Source organism: Vombatus ursinus, unplaced genomic scaffold, assembly GCF_900497805.2.
Source record: "Vombatus ursinus unplaced genomic scaffold, bare-nosed wombat genome assembly UNPS02014165.1, whole genome shotgun sequence".
Lineage (NCBI taxonomy): Eukaryota > Metazoa > Chordata > Mammalia > Diprotodontia > Vombatidae > Vombatus > Vombatus ursinus.
The window spans coordinates 564,722-574,844 of record NW_020953943.1 but is presented as its reverse complement, the minus strand read 5'-3'; the positions used below and the strand labels follow the sequence as shown (position 1 = coordinate 574,844).

General features: G+C 40.1%; 1 long non-coding RNA gene across 3 annotated transcripts in view; it reads right to left on the bottom strand.

Annotated features, from left to right (window-relative positions):
* Nucleotides 1-8,227: 8,227 nt before the first annotated feature.
* LOC114041090 overlaps nt 8,228-10,123 on the bottom strand; it is a 10,086-nt gene continuing 8,190 nt past the window's right edge. For all 3 annotated transcript variants that reach the window (XR_003568877.1, XR_003568875.1, XR_003568876.1), the window contains one exon: nt 8,228-8,641. This is a non-coding gene — a long non-coding RNA (uncharacterized LOC114041090). The remainder of the gene's footprint in view (nt 8,642-10,123) is intronic.

Genomic DNA, 10,123 nt, shown 5'->3' with positions numbered 1-10,123 from the left:
CCCTTTAGCATCCAAATAGACTCCTGGTCCCAAGAGTAATATCAACTTTGGGATACCATGAGAAAATACATCTTGAAAAGCCTCTGCAGAACTGTTTGAGATTACTTCTTGATGTGAACCCCAGTTTGAAACCTTGTTTACTCTTCATGTAATTTGGTACCCAGATGTGAAATACTCTTTACTACCATATCCCTACTGGTAACTTGGGTATCTGTATTCTCTGCTAACCAAAGGGGTAGAAGCAGAGCAAATGGACAGAGCAGTGTTCTTTTGGTACTTAGAGATACAAAATGCCAAATGAGAACCCAGCCTTTAATTCCTTTCTGAGATATTCTCCTCCTCTTCTTCTCTACAGCATTATGTGGCACTGTTCTGGCTGGCAAAAACACTATTCTGAAAATCATCTGGGACAGATGTGAGAAACAGGTTTTTATCAGAGTTCAGAGAAGGACAGAAGGTGAACAAGGTGGGGTTTGGAGCCAGGATGGGTCTTTCTCTTAACCCCTGGTGAAAGAATCTCCATTCTCCTTGTAGATTTCTTCGAGAAATTTATCCATGGTTCAATCACCCAAGGAAAAATGGTCCTTACTGATGCTGAAGGTAAGGCCCTAAACTTGGATGCTCTCATGTCTTGGGATGGGCTTGGCCCTGGTTATCAAGGAGCAGGGTTTTTTTTTTTCTTGAGACAATCAGGGTTAAGTGACTTGACCAGAGTTGTACAGCTAGTAAGTGTATGAAGCCAGATTTGAACTCAGTTCCTCCTGACTGCAGAGCTAGTGCTCTATCCATTGTGCTACCTAGCTGCCCTATGGATCAGTTTTTAAAAGGTCGTATTGGGTGATTATGGCCACATAAATATACTCAACTTGCTTGAAACTTTCATGAGCCAGATTGTGAGGAATGGAATCAGTGAATTATATCTGACAGCCCTACCCTTGTACTCAGTGGGAGCCATGCTCCCTAACTAATTTCATTGTTTCATCCCTTTGAGATTCAGCAGGTCAGCTTGAGAAATGGTCTTAGGGAAACCCAGCCAACTACCTTAGGTTTACAGGGGATCAGAGAGAAAAAGGGACCATTGACTCTTAAACATGAAGCATTTACTAAATAATTAGGCAAAAGGAAAAGTAACCATAATATTTATTCAGTAGTAGCCAAACGGAGGAGTAATGGAAAAGTTACAGTCTACCAATAAGCCTGGATCATACTCCAACCAATGCACTCAGTGTCCCCAAGGGGGAGGAAAGAGTGGACACACACTTCCTGAAGTCAAGCAATAAGTCAAATAAGCAGAAAAATCCACGTGCCTGGGGCAACAAATACCTCTGAAATAGTCTTCAGAATTGTTGGTCTCTTTGGTATGCACCATGCATCACTTGGTGGACAAAATCAGTTTTCAGCTAGTTGCTCTCCTGTTGAGCAAAGGCACTTGACTTCCACGCTTGGGTTACTGAAGCAGTGTCAAGTTCTTTTTAGCATATAGCTGCCAGTGGCAAGGCACCGATAAAGTGTTAGGCTCTTTTAGCAAAATATTATATTACGCTCTTTTGGTGAAAAGCAGCTCCCTGGAGTTCTCCCTTTTCAAGGTATAAAGGGCAGCAAAGAATGACACAGGTTCCCTGGAAGGTTTCCTGTCTCACAAGTGGTACTAGCTGACAATGAGCCTAACAACTCTTTACATAGAGGGAGTATTGTGATGTTCTCCAACACCTTCAAGCACCTACAGAGCTCTTCCCCAATCAAACAGCTACTGACTTCAGCTGCAAATCCTGCCTGTCAGCCTCTATATCCTGTGTTTTGTCAGGTGCTTCTTTCTGGACCTCTTCTCAGCTTCTGACTCCTCCTGTACTCAGCTTCCATATACTGTTTTCTATATCTTCTGGTTTTTTCTATATAATTTATAATGGTCAAAGGCAACCAGATCTGCTGAGGAGGAAAAGTGAGATTTATCTGAAGAGTCCAACGTGTACCCACAGGGAACTCATCAACCAACTTAGATTTTGAAAAACATGTGCAGAGGATGGAAGCAAGGCCAGGGAGCTGAGTGTGAACACAAGTGTGGCACAGTCCTATAAAACAGTGTCAGGAATGCTAGGGCTCAGAATGAGCCAAGATTTTCAAAGGAAGAAAAGGGCAACAAGAAGTGTTCTTACAAAAGTCATATTAAAAGAAGCATCAAAGAAAGGACAGGACCTTTGGCTGGGGTGGATGGGGCAATGGCAACTGATAACAGATAAGGCAGAGATGCCTAATTCTACTTTGGTTTCTGCTTACTCTGCAAAACAAAATGACATTCATTGGGAATGGATAACAAAAATGACTCACAGGGAGTTAGTTGATGCCCAAGGCAAGTAAGGAGATAGTAAGAGAGCATTTAGCCACCCTTGGAGAATTCTAATAACCTAGTGCAGATGATCTCCATCCTTGGGTCCTGAACAAAACAATTAGCAGATGTGATCGCTAAGTCACTGTCTGACGTTTAAAACCTCAATCACACATGAAGATTCCCTTATCTGACCATAAACTGTTGGCATTTCACCTCTTTCTCTTTCTCTCTCTTCCTACTCTTAGTCCACACCATGGCCTTCAGTCCCTTGGCCCTTCAATTGCTTCCCAGATCTTCTCTCCTGCACAAGTCACTCTAGTTTTCTTCCCCTTTTGACTCATTGATGAAACAGTTGCACTCGGCACCATCTTCCTTTCTTGAATCCCTACCCCCCTTACTCTATTTCTGATTCCACCTAGTTAAGCCTCAGCCTTGGATCATTCCCCTTATTTGCCACCTTTGCTCTTCTACACATTTGCTGCTGAAGGAAGATGGAGAAAATCATGCAACTGGTATGAGTGGGTCCACTACAAATTTATGTCACCCAACCTCAACTAAGCCCTCATTGCTATTAAGCAATCCTACTATACTTCCCTTACTAATTGACTATCTCACACTCTGCAACAGCTCTTCCAAACCTTTTCATCCCTCCTCAAACCTCCCATGGTACCACTCCTTCCACTCCCTCAGCTGAGAATATTGTCTCATATTTTTAAATTTTTCAAAAATTTATTCATATATTTTAGCATTTTTTTATTTTAAATTTTGAGTTCCAAATTCTCTGCCTTCCTCCTACCACCATCCCTACGCACTGAGAAAGCAAACAATATGATATCAAATATATATGTGAAATCATGCAAAACATATTTCCATATTAATCATATTGCAAAAAAAAGAGCAAGAAAAAAGTGAATAAAATGAGAAAATTATGCTCTGGGTTTCTACTCAGAGTTCCTCATTTCTCTCTCTGGAGATGGATAGCATTTTTCCTGGTGGATTTTTTGGAATTGTTTTGGATATTGATCAAGCCAAGTCTTTCACAGTTGATAACCATTACAACATTGCATTTACTGTGCACAAAAATCTCATAGTTCTTTTCACTTCACTCTGTATCATTTCATACTGATCTTGCCATGTTTCCTTCTGAACACCCCCTTCTCTTGTCATTTCTTACAGCACAATAGTACTGTGTCACAATCATATGCCACAACTTGTTCAGCCATTCCCCAATTGAAGAAGATCCATTCAGTTTCCAATTCTTTGCCACAACAAAAAGAACTGCTATATTTTTCTACATATAGGTTTTTCTTTGTTTTTCTTTGATCTCTTTAGAATCTAGACCTACTAGTGTGTTTCTGTATCTATGGTATGTACAACTTTATAGCCCTTTGGACATAGTTCCAAATTGTTCTCCAGAATGATTGGACCAGTTCATTACTCCACCAATAGTTTATTAGTTTACCTATTTTCTCTCATCCCCTCTAGCATGTGGCATTTCTGATAGGTGTGAGGTGGTACCTCAAAGTTATTTTAATTGGTGTTTCTCTAATCAATAGTGGGGCAGAAATGTAAGACAGTTGATAGAGTGCTGGGCCTGGAATCAGGAAGTCCTGAAGTCAAATATAGTCTCAGACACTAACTAGTTGTGTGACTCTGGCTAAATCACTTAACCCTACATGCATCAGTTTCCTCATCTGTAAAATAAGGAGCCTGGAGAAGGAAATGGAAAATGACTCTAGTATCTTTGCCAAGAAAACCCAAATGGGGTCCTGATGAATTGTACTTGACTGAAACAACTAAACAACTATAATCAATAGTGATTTGAAGCTTTTTTATGCTTTCTTCTTCTGAAAACTCCTTGCTCATACCATTTGACCATTTATTAATTGAGGAATTGATCTTTTTACAAATTTGATTCAGTTTTCTATATTTTGAGAAATGAGGCCTTTATTAGAGAAACTTGCATATATTTATGTATATATGCATATATACATATACACATACATATATATTTTGGTGAGGCAATAGGGATTAAATGACTTGCCCAGGGTCACACAGCTAGTAAGAGTCCAGTGTCTGAGGCCAGATTTGAATTCAGGTCCTCCTGACTCCAAGGCCAGAGCTCTATCCATTGAGCCACCTAGCTGTCCCAATTAGGTATATTTTCACTTTTGCTTTGTCTAGGTTCATGGTTGCTACCCCTGGCCTTTTTACTTCAGCTGAAACATATTAGAATCTGCTTCAGATCTTTCTTTTAATTTCCTGTTTCTTTCTGTTTCAAATGTGTCTCTTGTAACAACATATTGTTGGATTCTTGTTTCTAATCCATTCTACTATCTGCTTCTGTTTTATGGGTGAGCTCATCCCATTCACATTCATGATAATTGTGTATTTTCCTCCATTCCATTTTCTTCTATTTCTTCCTTTCTCTTTTTATCACATCCATCCTCAAAAGTTTATTTTGCTTCTAACCAGCCTCCCTGAATCTGTCCTCCTTTTTAACACACACACACACACACACACACACACAGTTTTTTCTCATATCCCCTTCCCCTCCTATTTCCCTCTTGGATAAGACTGATTGCTACATACAACTTAGTATGTATATGTCTTTCCTCTTTGAACCAATTCTGATGAGAGTAAGGTTCAAGCATTATCTTCTACCTCCATTTTTCCCTCCACAGTAACAGCTCTTCCTTACATTCCCCTTCTTGTGAAAAAATTTTCCACATTCTACCTCCCCCTTCCCCCTTCTCCCAGTGCATCTGTCTCCCCCATTCATTTTTGTTGCAGACTAGTCCAATATAATCTACTCACATCCATGCCCTCTGTCTATGTAACTTTTAACTATCCTAATAATGATAAACTTTTTAGGATCTACCTGTGTCATCTTCCCATATAGGAATGTAAACAACTTAACTTTGTTGAGTCCCTTATGATACTCTTTGATGTCTACTTTTTTATGCTTCTCTTGAGTCTTATGTTTCAATGTCAAATTTTCTATTCAACTCTGATCTTTTCATCAAGAATGCCTGAAAGTCTTCTATTTCATTAACTATCCATTTTTTTCTCCTGAAAGATTCTACTCAGTTTTACTGAGTAGAATTTCCTTGGTTCATGATGCTAGCTCCTTTGCCTTCAGGAACATCATATTCCAAGTCCTCTGCTCCTTGAATGAGGAAGCCACTAAATCTTGAATTATCCTGACTGTGGTTCCATGATATTTGAATAGCTTCTCTCTAGTTGCTTGAAATATTTTCTTCCTGACCTAGGATCTCTGGAATTTGGTATTCCTGATAGTTTTTATTTTGGAGAGGATTGGTGAATTCTTTCAATTTCTCTTTTACTCTCTGGAGCTATATTTTCTTGAAACATGATGCCTAGGCTCTTTTTTTGATTATGGCTTTCAGGGAGTCCAATAATTCTTAAAAGATCTCTACTCAATCTATTTTTCAGGTAAGTTGTTTTTTTTCTGATGAAATATTTCATATTTTCTTCCATTTTTTTCATTGTTGGCCTTTGTTTTATTGTTTCTTGATGTCTCATGGGGTCATTAGCTTTCACTTGCCCAATTCTAATTTTTAAGGAATCATTTTCTTCAGTGAACTTCTGTACCTCCTTTTCAATTTGACCAGTTCTACCTTTCAAAGTTAGCTAGGTGGTACAGAGGCTAGAGTACCAAGCCTAGAGTCAAGAAGACCTGAGTTCAAATCCAGCTGCTGACATTTACTATCCATATGACCCTTATCTTAACTGTTTGCCTCAGTTTCCTCATCTGTAAAATGAGCACCCAAAACACTTTAGTATCTTTGTCAAGACAACTCCAAATGGGTCACTCAGATCAACTTCTTTCATAGATTATGGTACAGAGACCTGGATTCAATTTTCCAGATGAGGTCTGATGACACTGTCTAATCTTTAAGATATGTAGTGATATCCCCTTTTCTCAAATTTTATTCAATAATTTTGCATTGATATCCATTAGAGATAGTGGTCTATAGTTTCCTTTCTCTACTTTCTCTCTCTCTAGTTAAGTATTGTAAGGTCCAAAATTCCCCTGGCTGGGAACACTGTACCTCCCCCATAACCATGTGGTGATTTTGATATCAAAGGAAGAGGCCAAGGGACTCCGTATTGATTATAGGAGTTTAATCAATCATAATTACTTACAAACAGGGCCAATCGGGGGCAGCTGCCAGATGATAAAGTGGATCCCCATGAAGCCCCCCAAAAATCCTCATGGTAATTATAGAAATCAAAAGGAGGAGCCAGAGAGTACATCACTGCTGATTGGTGGATATTTTGGGTTTCTGCTCAGTAATGAGCTTATTTCTGAGCTTTGGCATTAAGCCAGTGTTATTGGGTAAAATGGCCAAAGGTAGGTTTGTGTATTGATCATGAATCAGTCACTGTGTCCATGTTCTTGTTATTGTCTGGTAACATACTGGTCATGGTGTTTGTATTATGACTTTCATCAGTCATGGTATCTAAGTTGTGACTCAATGTCTGAGTTGTCATTCAGTATATGTTATCATTTTTTTTTTTAACAGGTCACCATGTTCAGACTTCCACCTTTAACAGAGTTTAAGTTAATAGCTTTTCACTTCTTGCTGTGTATTATGGCATTTCCCCAATCAGGACTCCACAAGTATCAAGACTGTGTTTGTCTCATAGAAATAGTTTGGAAAGCTCTCTTCTTTATTTTCATAAATAATTAATAATGTACTGGAATCAATTAATGATTGTTTGATAGAATTCACTTATAAATCCAACTGGTCCTAGAAGTTTTTTCTTTGGGGTTTTTTACATCCAGCTGAGAGAAATTATTTTCTATTTGATTAAAAACCCACCACTACTAGAGTTCACAGTAACCCAGCTCTCAGTGGATTCCTTTGTCCAGATTGCTAGAAGTGATAGAACCTCATGATCAAGCCACATCCTCGGCAAGAGGGTCTGAGGGCTTTCAACCTACTTCCTTATTTGAAAGTCTATCCCTCATGAATTGTTCACCAATTCAGGTTGATTTTTCACCTGTCAAGACACCCACTTTCTTAAAAGTATATTGAGTCATTCAGTATCTCTGTGAGGTGTATGGTTACTGAGAGAAACCACTGACCCTCAATTTATTGATTAACAGCTAGGCTAATTCATTCATTGTTTATTAATTACTCAGAAACTCTGTCTCTCTGACTTTTCATGTGTCTCACAGCCCTATCTCCTCCCATCACCCTGCCAAACCATGACCCTCAATTTTTAATGCCTTGATTATTAATTACTCAGAAACTCTGTCTCTCTGGCTTTTCATGAGTCTCACAGCCTTATCTCCTCCTACCAACTTCCCTTCCTTGGTTCTCCTCCTTCCCTCACCCCTTTCCATGATATTTACATTCCTGGAATGAACTCCACCCAATGTGGTCTCTTCAAAGCCCTCCATTCCTTGAAGTTCCATCTTAAGGGATCATGTTCTGCATGAAGCCTTCTCTACCATCCTCCAGATAAGAGTGGTATCTCCCCATAAAATTTCCCATAACCCTTTCTCTACATCTTTCCTTTTCCCCTATTACATTATTCTACCTCATGACAGAGGTGTTTGTGTTGTGCCTAGCACTATATGAGTACCTAGTCCAGTATCTAGCATACAGAAAACATTCAATAACTTCTTGTTGATGTCATATTCCCAACCTCCCTAAACAAACATGTGAGCTAGACATTTCAGATATTATTGTATTACAGATGAAGAAACAGAAGCTCATAAAAACCACATGAGTGACCCAGGTCATATATACAATGTCTGAGCCAGGACTCAAACTCATGTGTCCTGAACCTGGGATCAGCCCTCCTCCTGTGAACACTAAGCTTCTGCAAATAACACAAATAAAGCAGCAGGATGGAACAAGAGGCTCCTGGAAGGCAAGTCAACATTTTATTAGGCCTGGAAAAGGGTAAGTAGAATGTGGTTAAGTTGCATGAAGCATGAGGGTACAAAGCAAAGTGCTGGGGCCCTAAAACAAAAGTTAGCCACTTGAAGCATTTAACTGAGAAGGTGAATGAGTGCCTCTCCCAAAGGGGCAGAAGGAATGGTAGCTGCTGTCAGGGAACAGAAGCCAGTCCCAGGATGTGTGTGCTCTGTGAGGGGAGAAGCTAGTGAGGCTGCTTCCTAAGGTGCCTCTGTCCATTCATGGATCTTCATGAGGATAGTATCTTTATTGTTTCTGACATTTGCCTTCGAATCCTCCAGGAGTTGACACACCTTGTCATCACAGTAGTTAGTGAGGTGGAATGTCGGATATGTCTTGTGTCTCTGCTCAATGACCTCTAAGACAGAGAGAGACAGAGAAACCATGATGTTACCAAGCAGCCCTACTCAGTAGAAAACAGTTACTTCTGGAGCCTCATCATCAAATCAACTCTAAAAACAGGTGCCCACAGAATCTCAGAGCATGACAGGACCTCAGAAGGACTCTCCTTTCACATACTTGTACAGAATTCTATCCTCTGATATCCTTAACAAGTGATCATCCAACCTCAAACCAAAGGCCCCCAGTGACAGAAGAAAAAGAATGCTTAATATTTCCTCCCCTTCACATACTTGATGACGGTGATGATGCCTCCCAACGTCTTCTTACTCACAAATACTTAACTCCTTCAACCATCCCTCAAATGACCTGGCTTTTATGCAGCTCCTCTTCCTGCTTGCCTTCTCACATGGAACTAGGTATATCTTAGGAGCCATTACAACATTTCCAGCTCTCTCTCTCTCTCTCTCTCTCTCTCTCTCTCTCTCTCTCTCTCTCCCCTTTATTGCTTATCTCTCTCCAAAGTGATTAATAATCTCTTGATTGCTTACTCTAATGACCTTTTCTCAATTATACTCCTTGATCTCTCTGTAGTTTTTGCTACCATCAATCATCCTCTTCTCCTGATATTCTCTTCTCTTTAGGTTTTTGTGATACTCCTCTCTCCTAGCTCTCCTCCTACTTATCTGACTGCTTGTTCTCAGTATCCTATGCTGGATCTTCACACAGATTATGACTACTAATTGTCAGTGTCCCATAGAGTTCTGTCCTGAGCTCTCTTATTTTCTCCTTCTGTACTATTTTACTTGGTGATTTCCCATGGATTTAATTGTCATCTCTCTATGTTGATGATTTTCATACCTACTCATTCTGCCCAACCTCTCTCCTGACCTCCAGTCTTCCATCTCCAACTGCCTATTGGGCATCTGTAACTCAACATATCCAAAACTGAACTTATCCTTTCTCCTAAACTCTTGCCTCTTCCTAACTTTCCACTCACTGTCCACTGTAACCACCATCCTCACAATCACACCTAGGAGTCTCATAACCTAGGAGTCATCCGTGACTTTTCACTGTCTCTTATCCCTGTATCCAATCAGTAGACAGAGCCTATCAATTTCACCTTTGCAACATCTCTCAAATATGTTCCCTTCTCTCCTCTAACACTATCACAGCTCTGGTGCAGGCCCACATCAAATCACACCAGGACTACTGCAATAGCCACAGGTGACTCTGCTTGTCTCAAGTCCCTCCCCACTCCAATTCATCCTCCATTCAGCCACCAAAGTGATTTTCCTAAAGCAGTGCTCTGACCTTTTCATTCCATGCCACCCCATTCAATAAACTTCTGTAGCTCCCTAGCACCTATAGGATCAGACATAAAATCCTCTGTTTGGCATTCAAAGCCCTTCAGGACTTTGCTCCTCCCACCTTTCCAGTCTTCTTGCACTTTATCTCTCTCTCTCTCTCTCTCTCTCTCTCTCTCTCTCTCTCTCTCTCT